We start from the raw sequence: 18,475 nt of genomic DNA on the forward strand, positions 1-18,475 counted from the left end.
CGAATCTGTCCTGCAACCCGAACACTGTTCAGTGTTTGGCCCATATTTGGAGTTCTAAAAGTCCAAATGACCTCCCTATTTTTTTTTTCTGGAAAGCTGAGACAATTTCCTACAACTTTCATATTTTCAAGTGGTCCCAGTTCTGATGCTAGAAATTTAGTTTTATTCAGACAACAAGATAAGGATTTTCACTAAGTCAAGAGTTGGCCACCCACTCAACAATTAGTCATCAAATCAATAATTCCAAATTTTGGCCTGTAAAAGGTGGCATTTGCCATGCATTTAGGGGCTGGATTGTTCAGATCTAGAATTTGCTCTTCCTCTCTCTCTTTATATATTTTTTTTTGTAATTTTTAAGTTTTGTTCTCGTTATCTTGTTTATGCTTTTCATTTCCTCTCCTTTACTTAGTTAACTTGTATTTTCTTTATGTTCTTGTTTTGTTTATTTATGTTTCTCTTCTTCATTATGTTTAGCTAAGTTTATTATGTCAAGGTGAAAAGGTTACACTAATGGTGTAATAATAAGTATGGTGTAAACTCAACATGGACCTTGATATTTAATATTAACATGTTTTATCTTTTTATCTTACTAATTCTTAATACCTTGCTTGTTAAATGGTTAATCTAGATTTGTGTTGTATAATACTTGATATAATAAATGCTTGGCACTCTCATAGCCCAACCATATGGTATTACCTACACCTGGGCTATGAAAGGAACTTGATTTGTTGTTAACATCAGTTAACATCATGAATTCCTGAAAATATTTAAAAGTTTGGTGTTATGTAAATAAGATAATTAATATGATCATGTTAATAATTTATAATGAGCTATTAATGATAAATTATCCGATTGGAACTTCCTCCGTGCGTGGTTTCCAAATTGAGTAATAAGAGTTTATACTATACTTGTTTGAAATACCATTGGTGGATCCTTTAACCTTGATATTTGTTTTTATCATTGTTTAATCCTTACATTAATCTTCCGTCTCAAAGTTCTCATTAATTTCTTCCTCCTCTTCTTTTTACTACTACTACTATTACTACTACTACTACTATTACTACTATTACTATTACTATTACTATTACTATTATTTACATTCTGTTTATATTATATAATTTATCTCTTTGATCTTTTCATAAACTCAGTATATAGGCTGGAAACCTGTGACCCGATCTTTTAGATCATTCTCAGGTATAACAACGCCACGTACTAAGTATTATTATTATTATTATTACTATTATTGTTATTATTGTTGTTGTTATTGTTGTTGTTGTTGTTGTTGTCTTGTTATTTATAATTTATACAATTAACCTCTCTATGGTTCGACCCCGGTCTTGCTGGGTTATTTATTACTTCAACACTCCTACACTTGGGAGAAGACATCAATCTTTTGGTCGTGTCACTTACCTAGATTCTTACTATGAATATCATCAAAGTAATCAACAATCAAGCTACCTATGAATGCACACAATATACTATTCATAGATCTCATTAAATTACTATGTGCAATAGTAAGACTAAATAACATGACTAACTATTTAAACAATCTATATTTAGTCTTAAAGTTATTTTTCCCTTCATCACCTTCTTTAATTTTAATTTGATGATAAACAATTTTCAAATTAATTTTACTAAACATACATGATCCATGCAACTCATTAAGAATATCATCAATTCTAAGGACAAGATGTCTATACTTTATCATACTATTATTGATCGTATCTTTTATCAATAGCAAACCACCATGGATCTCATTAGGAAATACATAGCAAAATCTAGACAACAACTTCGACCCTTTATCATAAAGCCTTAATAAACTCTGATTGACCTGCAATTTTATCCCAAGATAAAAAAAATGATCTCTGAAAACTTTTGGAACAATTTCAACTTGATCCAATATTTAGATAAAAAAAAAAACTATGCTTGTTGGCATAAAGATGTGTAAGAGGAAAAATTAAGCTAAATATAAATTTGATTGTCCTATATTATCCTCAAAATCTTGTAAAACAAATATAGCAACACTAGGAATAAAAGAATCAAGATTGTTAGTGTTAAAATATGCTTCCTTATACACAAGTAAAACATAGGCTTATTAGTAAAATAAGCACTCTTGATCTTTCTCTCTTTTCTCATCCTTATTTTCTTTTCTCCATTCTCGGCTTCAATTGACTTTTTTTTCTCTTTTATCCAAATCTGAGTTTTTTCTCCTCTTTTATATTTTCCTTAAGTCTCACTTTATTTTAACTCTTTAGACTTATGACCTCACATGATTTATTTGTCTCTTTGGCATTGCATTCTCTTTTCAACTTTAATTGGTATTGTTTAAGCTTTCAAAGCTCTTTTTTTGCCAACTTTTGCCTCCAACAACACTATATGAAAATAGTAATAATTTCAAATAAGCACACCTTACTAACCACTTTCATATACATTTTTGCATTGTAACCATGATCTCATATTGTTGTATTACCATTTCAGCTTCACTTTTCTTTTCAATTTCAATTGGTCTTCATAAACCTGTCTAGGTGACAATGATGCAAGTGTATATATCCTTCCATCTTTCTCAAGAGAATACCTTTTTTAAAATTCATCATACTTGGCCTTCCTCTCAAATTGCCAAGGTATCCCTAATAATAAATGATTAGCATGCATAGGAATCATTAAATCTCATCCTTATACTTTCTAATTGAAAAAAAGATCAAACCTTGTTTAGTCACCATAACTTCACCATATTTATTCAACCATTGAAGCTTATAAGGCCTACCATGCTTAGCAATGTTTAGATTCAATTTATTAACAAGTATAGTACTACCAACACTAATTTTGTTACCCATTTTGGGACCCCAAATAAATATACCAAAAAAAATATAAAAAATTTTAAAAAGCTAAAAAAAAAAAAGATTTCAGTGGAAACAACATGAAGAATTTCCAGAAAATTTCCAAAAACTAGTTGGAGAGGATCAAAATATCCAAAGTTAATAAATTAACAGTCCAATTTTGACTCATGAAGGCTGTATTAACAAAACAAATTCAAGATTAGATGTTTAATAACTCAATTGGAATTTTATAGGCCTTAATTGCAAGGAAAATTGTTTTTTTTTTTTTTTTTTAATTTAATTGAATTTGGGCTTTAATTTGAAGTAATTGAAGTCCCTAGGACTAGACTAGACAAATAACTCTCTTGTCCCATGTTTGGTGTGTTTTAGATTGGACTGAATAATTTGCCTTATTGAATTGCAATTTTAAAAAGTTATTTTGGTCAAATCAGGGGTTTAATTCCATAAATGTTGAAGTTTGATAAGCGATTAAGGACTTGATTGAAGAAATAAGGATCAAACCATAAAAGATGTGAGACTTAAAGGACTTAAATCAGCAAAATCAAGGGTCAAATTGAAGATCCATACTTGCATTTGAGAGAATTTGAAGAAGTTTGTAACACCTATAATGACTTAAATTGTAGCATGAATACCATTAGATTAAAGCTTTTTCCTTTTTCATTAAAAGATAAAGCTAAAACATGGCTACAAAATCTTAGGTCAGGATCCATTCGTGCTTGGGATGAAATGCAACAATAATTTTTAAAGAAGTTTTTTCCATCTCACAAAACCAACTCTTTCAAAAAACAAATCACCACTTTCACTCAAAAACCAGGTGAAACATTTTACCAATGTTGGGATAGGTATCGAGACTTGCTTAATACTTGCCCTCATCATGGTTTTGAAACATGGAGATTGGTTTCACAATTTTACGAAGGATTAACACCTAAAGATAGGCAAATGGTTGAATTGATGTCCAATGGAACTTTTGAAGATAAAGACCCTAATAAAGCAATGGAGTACCTAGACTTGCTAGTTGAAAATGCGCAAAATTGGGACACTACGGGCACTTATGAGGCACCGGGTAAAACTCAACCTCATACATCTAATGGAGGTATGTATAACCTTAGGGAAGATCATGACCTCCAATCCAAGTTTGCATCTTTAGCTAGAAAACTCGAGGCACTAAAATTGAAAAAGAGTGGTCAACTAAAATTTGTTCAAGACATCGTGTGTCAAATCTGTGAAACAAATGAACATGCAATCAATGATTGTCCAACTTTGCCTTTTTTCAAGGAATGCCTCCATGAACAAGCCCATGCTTTAAACAGTTTCCAAAGGCCCAATCATAACCCATACTCGCAAACATACAATCCTGGTTGGAGAAATCACCTAAATTTTAGTTGGAAGAGTGATAACAATAATGCACAAATTTCACAGCCATTGTTTCAAGCACACCATAATTTTCAAAATTCTCATGGATATGCACCTCCTTATGCTCCACCTCCTAGAAGAAATCTTGAGGAAACATTGCATTCATTCATTAAAAGGAGGCATTTGCCATGTATTTAGGAGCTTGGTTGTTTAGATCAAGTTCATGCTCTTTATTTCTCTCTTTATATTTTTTTTTGTAAATTTTAAGTTTTGCTTTCATTAATATCTTGTTTATGCTTTTCATTTCCTTTCCTTTACATAGTTAACTTGTATTTTCTTTATGTTCTTGTTTTGTTTATTTATGTTTCTCTTCTTCATTATGTTTAGCTAAGTTTATTATGTCAAGGTGAAAAGGTTACACTAATGGTATAAGAACAAGTATGGTGTAAACTCAACATGGACCTTGATATTTAATATTAACATGTCTTATCTTTTTATCTTACTAATTCTTAAACCTTGCTTGTTAAATGGTTAATCTAGATTTGTGTTGTATAACACTTGGTACAACAAATGCTTGGCACTCTCATAGCCCAATCATATGGTATTACCTACACCTATACTACGAAAGGAACTTGATTTGTTGTTAACAGAAGTTAACATCATGAGTTCCTGACAATATTTAAAAGTTCAGTGTTACTTAAATAAGATAATTAATATGATCATGTTAACAATTTATAATGAGTTAATAATGACAAATCATCCGATTGGAACCTCCTTCGTGTGTGGTTTCCAAATTGAGTAATAAGAGTTTATACTGTACTTGTTTGAAATACCATTAGTGGATCCTCTAACCTTAACATTTGTTTTTATCATTGTTTAATCCTTACGTAATCTTCCATCTCAAAGTTCTCATTAATTTCTTCCTCTTCTTTTTTTTACTACTACTACTACTATTACTACTACTATTATTTACATTCTTGTTATATTTTATGTACGTTAAGTATACTCTATGTTTGATTAAGGATCTTGACATTGTTGGTCTTGCCTTGTTCATTCGCATCAGAAATCTGTTTATATTATATAATATATATCTATTTGATCTTTTCATAAACTCAGTATATAGGCTAGAAACCTGTGACCCGATCTTTTAGATCATTCTTAGCTATAACAATGCCACATACTGAGTATTATTACTATTACTATTACTATTACTATTACTATTACTATTACTATTGTTGTTGTTGTTGTTGTTGTTGTTGTTGTATTGTTATTTATAATTTATATAATTAACCTCTCTGTGGTTCGACCCCGGTCTTGCCGGGTTATTTATTACTTCGACACTCCTGCACTTGGGAGAAGACATCAATCTTTTGGTCGTGTCAGCCGCTTAATTGTGTTATCTACAGCGAATCACTTTCGTTGTTGAACTATGTTGATTACAGCGAATCAGGTGTTCCTTGTCGAATTGTGTTGGCCATAGCAAATCAGGTGTTCACTGCGAAATTTGTGTGGTTTGCAAGGAATAAGGTGTTCGCTGTGGACTTGTGTTGTTGACAGTGAATCAGGGGTTCACTGCCAAATTGTGTTGTTCGGAGCGAAGTAGGGGTTCGCTGCTGAATTTGTGTGGTCCACATCGTTTCAGGTGTTCGCTGCCAAATTTGTGTGGTCCACAATGATTCAGGTGTTCGCTGCCAAATACAGCTAATTAGGTGCGCGTTGCCGAATTCTGTTGTCTGCAGTGAGCACCTTGGTTGCTACCGAATTTGTGTGGTCCGAAGCAATTCAGGTGTTTGCTGTCGAATTGTGTTGACTGTAGCGAAGCAGGTGTTTGTTGCTGAATTGTGTTGGTCATAACGGATCAGGTGTGCGTTGTGAAATTTATGTGGTCCATAGGGAATAAGGAGTTCGCTGCGGACTTGTGTTATCTGCAGCAAATCAGGGGTGCACTGCTAAATTTGTATTGTTCGCAACGAATCAGGGGTTTGCTGCTGAATTGTGTTGTTCGCAGGGAATAAGGTGTTTGCTTTTGAATTTGTGCTGTTCTCGGGGAATTAGGGGTTTGTTGCTAAATTGTGTTGTCTGTAGCGAGTCAGGTGTTCGTTGCTGAATTTGTGTGGTCCTTAGCGATTCAAGTGTTCGCTGCCGAATTTGTGTTGACCTCAGTGAAACAGTTGTTCGCTGCCAAAGTGTGTGTCAGCAGCGAATCAGTTTCACTGCTGAATTGTGTTGACTGCAACAAATTAGGTGTTCATTGCCGAATTGTGTTGGTTGTAGCAAATAAGGTGTTCGCTGCAAAATTTATATGGTCTGTAAGGAACAAGGTGTTCGCTATGGACTTGCATTGTCGACAATGAATCAGGTGTTTGCTTCGAACTTGTGTTGTCGACAGTGAATTAGGTGTTCACTGTGGATTTTCTTTGTCGGCAGCTGTTAACCGTAGTGAATCAGGTGTTTGTTGCTAAATTTTGTTGTCCGCAGCGAACACGTATTCGCTGCAGATTTTTTATAGTCCACAGTGAATCAGGGGTTCACTGCTGAATTTTTATTATTCACAACGAATCGTTGGTTCACTGCAGAATTGTGTTGTTGTCAGCGAATCAGGTGTTTTCTGCTAAATTATGTTATCCACAATGATTCAGGTGTTCACTGCAGAAATTGTGTTATCCATAGTGAAACAGGTTTTGCTGCTGAATTTTGTTGTCCGCAGTGAATCAGGGGTTTGCTGATGAATTGTGTTGTCCGCAACAAATCAGGTATTGGCTACTGAAGTTGTGTTGTCCATAGAGAATCAGGGGTTCGTTGCCAAATTGTGTTGTACACAACGAAGCAGGTGTTCGCTGTCGAATTGTGTTGTTTGCAGTGAATCACTTTCACTGTTGAACTGTGTTAACAGCAGTGAACCATGTGTTCACTGCCGAATTGTGTTGGCTGCAACAAAAAAAGCATTTGCTGTAAAAGTTGTGTGGTTTGGAGGGATAAAGGTGTTCGTTGCGAACTTGTGTTGTCGACAGCGAATCAAGGGTTCGCTACCGAATTGTGTTGTCCGCAGCGAATCAGGGGTTCGCTGCCAAATTTGTGTTGTCAACAATGAATCAGGGGTTTGCTATCAAATTGTGTTGTTCCTAGTGAATCAGGTGTTCGCTGCCGAATTTGTGTGGTTCTTAGTGATTCAGGTGTTCGCTGCTGAATTTGTGTGGACCTCAGCGAATCAAGTGTTTGCTGCTGAAGTGTGTGTCAGCAACGAATTAGTTTCACTAATGAACTATGTTGACTACAACGAATAAGGTGTTCACTGTCGAATTGTGTTAGTCGTAGCAAATCAGGTGTTTGCTGCTGAATTGTGTTGTCGGCATCGTATCAATTGTTTGATACCGAATTATGCTGTCCGTAGCAATTCAGGTGTTTGCTGTTGAATTATGTTGTCCACAGGGAATCAAGTGTTTGCTGACAAATTCTATTGTCCGTATCAAATTAGGTTTTCGCTGTCAAAATTGTGTTATCCGTAGTGAAACAGGTTTTTTGCTGAATTTTTTTGTCTGTACCGAATCAGGGGTTCACTGCTGAATTCATGTGGTCCATAGGGAATAAGGTGTTTGTTGCTAAATTTGTGTTGTTCGTAGCAAATCAGGGGTTCTCTACTGAATTATGTTGTCGAAAGCGAATTAGGTGTTCGCTGCTGAATTCTGTTATTCGTAGCGAATTAGGTTTTTGCTGCCAAAATTGTGTTGTTCACAGGGAAATAGGTTTCACTGCTAAATTTTGTTGTCTACAGCAATTGAGGTTTTGGTTGCTGAATTTTTGTTGCCCGCAGGGAATCAGGCATTCACTGCCAAAGTTGTGATGTTTGCTGGCTGTAGTGAATTAGCATTTGCTGTCAAAAGTTTGTTGTACATCAAATCAGCATTCGCTACCGATGCTGATTCACTGCAGAAGTTGTGCTATCTGCAGTGAATTAGGTTTGCTTCTGATTTTCTACAATAGTGCCCCAGGTATAAATGACGTAAATGCTTGTAACAATGTCATTGTATGATGGTGTAAAATGTGGAACACTTGAATGGTGATGAATGTGAACATATGAACTCTTGAAATAAGTATGGTGATGAATGTGATTTAAGGATGAAAATGTACTGATGATGAGTACTTAAAAGTGCATTTTTATCAAGGTTTTATATCATCATTTTGCACTTGAAGTATTAATAACTCAACTAAAGCATATTTTATAATAACATATATAATAATATAAGATACCTTTAATTTTTGGTAAATGTTCATCTTAAATGCAAGCCTATCACATAATGAAAGGATTGATTGATGAGTTTAAGTACTGAAATTGAAAGGACAATGAGAGGGCCAAACTTAGAAAAGAGATGATGGTCAAGTCTAAATTGAAACACTTTTCAATAATTGGGTCATATCTGGAGCTGTAGATCTCAGATTTAGGTCTGCTTTATATGGATGGAAAGCTAAGACATAGGCCTAAAACTTTCATGTGGAGTCCAAGATTTTAAAAAGGCCGTTTTTAAGTCCAAATTATAGCAACAATGGAGAAGTCTGAATTTATCCTGCAGCCCATAAATTGTTCAGTGTTCAGCCTATATCTTGAGTTTTAGAAGTCCAAATGACCTTAATTTTTTTAACTTGGAAAGATGAGACAATTTCCTAAAACTTTCATGGTAAAGTTGGTTCAAATTCAGATGTTATCAATAATTTTTTGTTCAGACAAGAAGATAAGGATTGTCACCAAGTCAAGATGTGGCCACCCACTTAACAATTAGTCATCAAATCAATAGTTCTAAATTTTGGGCTATAAAAGGAGGCATTTGCCATGCATTTAGGCATCTTGGTTGTTCAAATCAAGATCATACTCTTTATTTCGTTCTTTATATTTTTGTAATGTTTAAGATTTATTTCATGTTATATTTTCCTTAATCTTTTGTTTATGCTTTTCATTTTCTTTATTATACTTATGTTCTTATGTTGTTTATTTATGTTTCTCTTCTTCATTATATTTAGCTAAGTTTAATATGTTAAGGAGAAAAGGTTTCACTAATAGTGTTAGAATATGTATAATATAAACTCAACATGGACTTTAATGTTTATATTCAAGAAAGTTTGTTATTAACATGTCTTATATTTTTATCTTATTAATTCTTAATACCTTGCTTGTTAAATAGTTAATCTAGATATGTGTTGTATAACACTTGGTACAACAAATACTTGGCACTTTCATAGCCAATTATATAGTATAACCTACAGCTGTGCTATGAAAGGAACTTGATTTGTTGTTAACATAAGTTAGCATCATGAATTCCTAACAATATTTAAAAGTATGGTGTTACTTAAATAAGATAATTAATATGATCATGTTAAAAATTTATAATGAACTATTAAGGATAAATTATCTGATTGGAACCTCCTTTATGTATGGTTTCCAGTTAATTAATAAAAAGAGTTTATATTATATTTATTTCTAATACTATTAGTGGATCCTTTAATCTTAACAATTGTTTTATCATTGTTTAATTTTTACATCAATATCACATCTCAAAGCTCTCTTTATTATTATTATTATTGTTGTTGTTGTTGTTGTTGTTGTTGTTGTTGTATTATTGTTATTTATAATTTATATAGTTAACCTTCTTGCGGTTCGACCCCGGTCGTGTCGGGTTATTTATTACTTCGATACTCCTGCACTTGGGATAAGACACCAATCTTTTGATCATGTCAAGTTTTTGACGCTGTTGCCGGGGAGGTAAATTTCTGTACAAATTATAAATTTTGTTATATTTTTCTCCTTTCACTTTTCTTTTATCTAACTTTTGTTTCTTGTGTTTTGTCTCTTAATTTTTTTCTTTTCTTCCTACACGTGCATAAGAGTTTGGTCATATACATTAAATGATAGACTTTTGTAGGGTATCATTAGCTTCTTTAGAAAACATGGCTACAGAGGATAATCAATCGCTTTATAATGAGAATAATGAGAATAATTAAGTTAGTACACTTAGAGACTACATGAATCCAACAAGAAAAATTGCGCGATCATGTATATTTTTTCCCCCTAATGCATCTCATTTTAATTTTAAGCCAAGTATTATTCAACGTTTACCTTCTTTTCATGGCTTAGATCTAGAAAATCCATACTTGTTGTCGCACCCTCGCGGTGGGTCGCAACGACCCTTCATTTATTTTGGTTTTTTGTTTTTGTTTTGAGGAGTCGCCACTTAGTATTTGGTCATTAGAAACTCTAACTGGTCTTTCAGAGATTCTACGACAAGGAATTGGTTGCGTAAAAGGAAGGTATTAGCACCCCTAGTACGCCTTACCTAAGGTAAGTTGCTTGGTGTTTGGTTTTCTTTATAATTGCTATGGTGTTGGTGTTTTCTAATCCCAATTAGTTTTCCTAGGTTTGATTCAAACTAAAATTATTAATATAGAAATCCAAGGAGATTCCATGTGCTTTAAAATCTCATTTTCCTTTAGTATTTTAAGAGTTTGCGACTCGTAAATCGTAAGGAGGAGGGACAAAAATTTAGAAATCTAGGGTGCTTTAAAAGCCTATTTTTGCCTTAGTGTTTTATATTCTCACGGCTCGTAAACTGTGGAGTAAAAAAATTGAAATGTTCTCGATTATAATCAAGACTTATTTCAAGGATGTGTGATGACTTATTATCCCTAGAAAATTATTTTGGATATTTACCACTTATGGTTTCTTTATCCAAATATTAATAGTGAATAATAACAAGTTATTCCCATTAAATATTTTGATATTCATCCCTTTGGGATTTATTTATCCAAACATTAATGGTGAATAATAGATGAATTCCCCCAAAAAATAAGATTTTTATTTTATTTTTTTTGGAATATTGGCCAATACCCTTTGGAGTTTTACAAACATGTTGTAAAATCCAGAAATGCAAGAAAATAATTTTTATTGTATTTAAGAAATCCATGCTAAAACACATTTTTGAAACTTTCAATATTTTTTTTATAAAAAAGGAATGTTCAAAACATGTTAAGGTATTGGCTGTATGTAACACATAAGAAAACATTTTTTTTTTTCAAAACATGAATGACACGATTACACAAAAAATATTCACCTATTCCAAAATTCGCAAGAAGCTTAAAACAATTCATCTCAAATAAACAAGGTTCAACATACCAATTTAAAACACAAGTCAGTGTGCACAAAACATAAAAACAATGTCTTGAAGCTAAAATCGGCAAAAGAAAAAAAAAGAATCCTTAACTGAAGAAAGGGACCCTCCCTCATGTTTTTTTTTTTTTTTCAAAATCTCTCTTCTGCACCTAAACACATGTTTCTATATAGCATTCCATTGCAAGAGAACGTTTGAGCGAAGGGAGAAAGGGATGGTGAAGACTTTTAAAGCTCATAGTTTCTCATGACCAGGGAGTAAAAAACAAAAATGCAGCTCTAACAACGATAATAAACAAAACTCAAAGACATGGGAGGGATAGTGGGCAAGCAAATCACTTTGTTGATAAGATGGAAAATGAACATCCTTGAAACAAAAGAAGAAACATATTTTTTTAAAAAAAAAACAAAAACTAAACAAATAGCTTTAAATATGTCAAAGATGAAGGAAGTCAAGACTCATACCTGCAGATCCTGCACGTTTTAAATGTAGAAGATGAGACACAAACTGATGGAAAAGCTTTTGCCTTTTGCCTTTGAAAAACCAAAGAAAGACTTCCTCTTTTATTCTCTCGACTTTTCTGGTTTTACTGTCGCTTGCCTCTTTTTTTTTCCTTTCACAGTGATAAAAGAATAAAAAAAAGAACCCTTATGTTCCCCTGTTATCTGTGTTTTTTTACTCCCTACCTCTCTTGCATTTTTCTTTTCTTTCTTTTGCTATTTTTTTCTGCTCCTTTTTCCCCTTACGTTAGGTCATTAGAAGGACTTATATATAGTCTAAATATATCTCTATTTAGGAAAGACTCAATGCATTAATTCTAGGATGCAAATCCTTGCTGATTTATAGTAAAAAAAACGCAAAAGGAAACTGAAATATCTTGATTCCTATTCTGATTTTAGCAGTTAGCTTCCATTAATCAAAGGGTGGTACAACTCCTTTCTTTCCTTGCATAGCTAGGACCATGAGGCACCAACTGTTTCCTTTGAAATGAGACAATAAAAACATGGTCTGTAGCTCTCAAATCATCAAGACAAACATGGAGACCAACAGGAAATTTGCAAAGAAAAAAAAGAAAGAAATCAGATGGGTAAGGGTGCATGCTGCAAAGTCTTATTTTTCTTATTCGGTGCGGTAGAAATCCTTTCATTTATCATAATCCACCCCCCTCTCCTGCTTTCAATATCCTTCTTCAATTAAATCCCTCATTTTAGCACCTTTTGATTTAGTCCTTGGCCCAAAAAAAAATCCTTCGAATCAGGCCCGCAAACTTGGGCTAAAGCCTTCTTATGACAGGATTCTCTGCTTTCACATTCAAATGGGAATATCTTGAGCTTGTGATATCAAAATCAAGTGATTTAAAAGCCCAAATTTATCTATGTGTCTAGGATTACAACTTTGATGAAGGAGTCGAAGTGCGATAAAATCATTTTAGAAAACAGAATCTGGCAAAAATCTGGTTAAAAAAAAAGATCTCCGAGTCTAATTTAGAAACTGACAATGTTGAGAATCCTAATATGACTGAGAGTATGATCTAAGAACAAATCAACAAAAATTGTGATGGAAATAGAGTTTTTAGTGCAAAACTCGGGTCAGGATCCTTCTCGCGGTAGAATTCTCTACCTTCACATTAGATATTGAAATGAGAATATCTTGAGCTTCTGATATTGAAATCAAGCGATTCAGAAGCCCAAATTTATCGATGCATCTAAGACTACAACTTTAATGAAGGAGTCGAAGTGAGATAAAATCATTTTGGAGAACAGAATCTATCAGTAATCTAGTTGGTCAAAAAGGTTCTTGATTTGACAATGCTGAGCATCCAAATCTGATTAAGAATTTGCCCTAAGAAAAATAATCCCTAGGACCCAATAAGGTGTAGGTCAATTTTTCAACATGTCATGAGTGACACAATATAGCTAGGATGGTCAGATATCGTACGAAACCAAGTCAGAATCAGAGCCTAAGTTGGAACAAAAAATTGCGACAGTAGCATAACTATTTTTTTAGTGCAAATTCTAAGGGATTTATCAAACCTTAAAGACCAGATAAAGAAGGAACAAATTTAGCATTATGAAGACTCTTGATCAATCTAAGAAAAACCTGACGATTTTGGTAGCAAAAGGGAAGGATAAAGAGAGCAGAAAACAACTCAAACAAGGTTTCGAAAAAAAAATTTCTTTCTCTACTTTTGTCAATCTTCTAGTGAACATGAGCTAAACTCCCACACTTAGTTCAAAAGAGGTATACACCGTCTCCTGCATATGAGGTCCAAAATTGAGTAACAACAGATGCCCCCTCTTTAGAATGCTTACGAAGCAAAACTTATCAAGTGCTTTGCGTAGTAAGTGTTGTAAAGATAAATTATCTGATCATGCTAAAAACTCAATGCTTTTCCTAAACAATGGTCTCCCTATTAGGTGACCTGGCTATCTTAAGATTTCTAGAAAAAGCTCCATGCTTTTTTAGGAAACGGTCTTAATATCAGGTACCGACCCATCTTAAAATTCTTTGAAAACTCCACACTTTTCTAAGAAATGGTTTCAATATCAGGTGACCGGCCCCTCTTAAAATTCTTAGAAAACTCCATGCTTTTCTAAGGAATAATGTCAATATCGGGTGATCGGCCCATCTTAAAATTCTTAGAAAACTTTCAATATTAGGTGACCGGCCTCTCTTAAAATTCTTAGAAAACTCCATGCTTTTCTAAGAAATGGTCTCAATATCAAGTAACCTGCCCATCTTAAAATTCTTAGAAAACTCCACGCTTTTTTAAGGAATAATCTCAATATCGGGTGATCGGCCCATAAAATTCTTAGAAAACTCCACGCTTTTTTAAGAAACGGTTTCAATATCAGGTGACCGGCCCATCTTAAAATTCTTAGAAAACTCTACGCTTTTCTAAGAAACGGTTTCAATATCAGGTGATTGGCCCCTCTTAAAATTCTTAGAAAACTCCATGCTTTTCTACGGAATAATCTCAATATTGAGTGACCGGCCCATCTTAAAATTCATAGAAAACTCCATGTTTTTCTAAGAAATGGTCTCAATATTAGGTGATCGGCCCATCCTAAAATTCTTATAAAAATCCATGCTTTTCTAAGAAATGGTCTCAGTATTGGGTGACCTGCCCATCCTAAAATTATTAGAAAACTCCATGCTTTTCTAAGAAATGATCTCAATATCAGGTGACTTGCCCATCTCAAACTTCAAAAGAAAACATCTTACCTCGAGGAAATAAAGCAGTGCTAGTTCACAATTCATATTATTTTTCATAGCTCCGCTGACTTGAGATTCTGTCTCTTAGTGATTCCCAAAAACTTGGAACTAATTTGGCTTTTGTCCCACCTTTCCTGCCAATTAGTGTTATGACAATATATCATGCATGTTTTTGTTACCTATCTTGGAAACATAGGTCCCCCTTTCTGTTGCAGACTCCTTCAAGCTCTTGTTCCCATTTGTTTGTCCGACCTGTTCTCTTGAATCGGAATATGCTCCATACACTATAATTTGGTTTTGTTCATGAAAACTGCAAGCTTCAATGAAATTAGCAATCTCATAAAAAATGTTTTTCAGAAGTTTTTATGATGATACCCTTTTGGGCTTTGGTTCACTATGGACCCCTATGTACACTTTTTTGCCCCAGTGTGGTGTGCAAACCTATTAGTTTTAAAATTGGTTTGGTTCCCTCCAATTGATGGAGTCATTTCCTTAGTCATGCATAAGAAAAGAGTTTGTTTAAGTAAAATATTTCAAATGCTATGAGATCATGCGCTTTATGAAGAAAAAGGTTTTTTACAAAGAGAATTCATGGCCGAACTTTATTTTATTGATTGGGAAATTACGGAATACATCAAGTATAATATTTCCTTATAGAGTCAGAATTCATAAGCCTAACTAGATCTTCTCCATCCATTCTAGATAATAGCAAAGCTCCTCCCGAGAATGCTTTCTTCACCATGTAAGGGCTCTCATAGTTCAGCGCCCATTTACTTTGATCTTCTCTTGGTAAAGATAATATTTTCTTTAGTACAAGATCTCCTGTGTGGAATCCTCGAGCTCGAACCTTCTTGTCATATGATTTGACCATCCTTTTTTGGTAGAGTTGATGATGACAGATTGCAGCTATCCTCTTTTCATTAATCAGATTCAGTTATTCATATCCAACTTTTGCCCATTCTACCTCTTCCAGCTTAGAGTCTACTAGTACTCTCAATAATGGGATTTCCACTTCTAAAGGCATCACTGCCTCCATTCCATATACCAACGTGTTCGGGGTGGCTCCTATTGAGGTTTGGACTACGGTGCAATATGCATGAAGGGCAAATGGCAACATCTCATGCCAATCCTTACAAGTGACTATCATCTTCTGAATAATCTTTTTAAAATTCTTGTTAGCAGCTTCTACCGCACCATTCATCTTTGTTCTATATGGCGAAGAGTTGGAATGCTTGATTTTCCATTTAGCGCAGAGTTCTGTTATCATCTTGCCATTGAAATTCTAGGCATTATCAGTTATAATCTATTCTAATGGACCATACCCACATATCAAATCTCTCTCAATAAATTTCTTCACCACCTTTTGTGTCACATGAGCAAATGACTCAGCTTCTACCCATTTTATGAAGTAGTTGATAGCCACGAGAATAAAACTATGACCATTGCTGGCTTTTGGGTTTACAGGGTCCAATCACATCAATTCCCCACATTGCGAAGGGCTATGGAGATGTCAAGTTAAATAGAGTAGCTGGAGGGGCGTTGATTTTGTCACTATATACTTGGCATTTATGACATTTTCGGACATAGTCTATACAATTCTTCTCTAATGTCATCCAGAAGTACCCGCTCTTTGTATCTTCCTAGCCATTACGTGTCCATTAGCATGGGTTGAGCAAATCCCTTCACGGACTTCCCGTAACGCGCTTTTTGCCTTAAATTCATCCAAACATCTCAACAAACTCTCGTTGAATGATTTCTTATTCAAAATCTCCCTATCAAGATAAAAATCCATTGCCAACCTCCTTAAGGTCTTCTTGTCGATTTTGGATCCCCCCATGGGATATGCCTGGTTTTGGATGAAATTCTTGATATCATAGTACCAAGGGTTTCCATCCACTTCTCTTTCGACTAAGTAGCAATGAGATGGGTTATTTCTGATATTGATGTGTACCGGTTGTACCTTGTGCCCAAAGTCTATCTTGGTCATAGATGCTAGTGTGGCCAAAGCATCTGCAAACTAGTTTCCTTCCCTTCCCAGATGGGTGAACTCTATTTCCTCAAATTCTCTAGCCAGTTTAGATAGGTATTCTTGGAAAGGCCTTAACTTCTCTTGGTTTGCCATTCTTTTTTATTTGGCAAATGATTAGCATTGAGTCTCAATACACATCTATTTTTCTGATGTTCATCTTTAATGCAGCCTTTAAACTGAGAATGCAAGCTTCATACTCAGCCGTGTTGTTGGTGCACCCGAACTGTAGCTTAACTGAAACTGGATATTGCTTCTTATCAGAAGAGATTATCACTGCACCCGCTCCGTTACCACATACGTTTACAACACCTTCAAAGTATATAATCCACCAATTTGATTTCTCTACCTCGATTGCAAGCACATCTTCATCAGGAAAGTCAAAGTTTAATGACTCATAATCTTCTATAGCATGGTCAGCCAGGTGATTGGCAATAACACTCCCTTTCACGGCTTTCTTTGTCATATATACTATATACCTCAACGGGTTTAATTTGGAAATTAACCATGTAGTGTGATACAACATATACTGACGTAATCTTTTTGTAGCCCATGTCAGTACGCAACATAATTTCTTCTCAATCACAGTATACCTAGACTCACATTCCGTGAACTTCTTACTCAGGTAATAAATGGCCCTTTCCTTCCTTCCGGTTTCATCGTGTTGCCTAAGCACACATCCTATTATTGTTTCGGTTACTGTTAGGTACAATATCAATGGCCTTTTTGGTACAGGAGGAACAAGCAAGGGTGGATTCAACAAGTACTACTTGATTTTCTCAAAAGCCTCTTCACACTCTTCATTTCATATTCTAGGGTTTTTCTTCCTTGACAAACAAAAGATCGGGTCACAAGTCGTGGTTAATTGGGATATAAACCGAGCAATGTAATTCAACCTTTCTAAGAAACCTCTCACATCCTTCTCAATCTTGGAAGGTGGCATAGATTGAGTAGCCTTTACTTTGTCGGGATCCACTTCTACCCCTTTGTCACTTACCATAAATCCTAACAACTTATTAGATTTCACCCCGAATGAACACTTCGCTGGGTTAAGCCTCAACTTATATTTCCTTAGCCTTTCAAACAATTTCTTCAATATTTGGACATGATTCTCTCCCTCTCTGGATTTAGCAATCATGTCATCCACATATACTTCAATCTCTTTATGCATCATGTCATGAAACAAACTCACCATAGCCCTTTGGTAGGTGGTCCCAACATTCTTTAAACCAAATGGCATGACTTTGTAGCGAAAGGTTCCCCATAGTGTTACAAAGGTTCTCTTCTCCTTATCCTCTTGTGCCATTTTTATCTAATTGTAGCTCGAAAATCCATCTATGAAGGAATATACAAAGCTATGTGCTGCACTATCAACTAACATATCTATGTGTGGTAAAGGGAAATTATCTTTAGGGCTAGCCCGGTTTATGTCCCTAAAGTCCACATAAACTCTGAATTTACCTTTCTTTTTAGGTACCGCCACTATATTTGACACCCATTGTGGATACTTGACTGCTTTTAAAAAACTAGCGTTCCATTGTTTTTGAATTTCTGCCTTTACTTTGATTAAGATTTCCAGATGAGTTCTCCTTAACTTTTGCTTAATCGGCTTGCATTCTTCCACTAGTGGTATCCTATACTATGATATTTGTATCCAAACTAGGCATATCCTTGTAGGACTAGGCAAAGACATCTACGTAATCTTGGAGAAGTGCAATAAACTCTTCTTTCTCTTCAGGGGTGATCAAAGTCCATATTTTCAGCTCTCGTTTGATTTCTTCATTACCTACATTTATGGTTTCAAGTTCCTCTTTAGCGAGCCTTCAAGCCTGTTCTTGTTGTTCTATTAATTTTGTGAATTCCCATATGTTTTTCTCCTCCCATTCCTT

The 18,475-nt window shown here is 34.5% G+C and overlaps 1 non-coding gene across 1 annotated transcript; it reads right to left on the reverse strand.

Moving 5' to 3' along the window:
• Positions 1-3,609: 3,609 nt before the first annotated feature.
• Positions 3,610-3,718, reverse strand: LOC118050866 (small nucleolar RNA R71). The gene has a single exon (XR_004687936.1). It is a non-coding gene; the product is annotated as a small nucleolar RNA R71 (small nucleolar RNA).
• Positions 3,719-18,475: the final 14,757 nt, after the last annotated feature.

The sequence above is a fragment of the Populus alba genome, chromosome 4 (genome assembly GCF_005239225.2).
Source record: "Populus alba chromosome 4, ASM523922v2, whole genome shotgun sequence".
NCBI lineage: Eukaryota > Viridiplantae > Streptophyta > Magnoliopsida > Malpighiales > Salicaceae > Populus > Populus alba.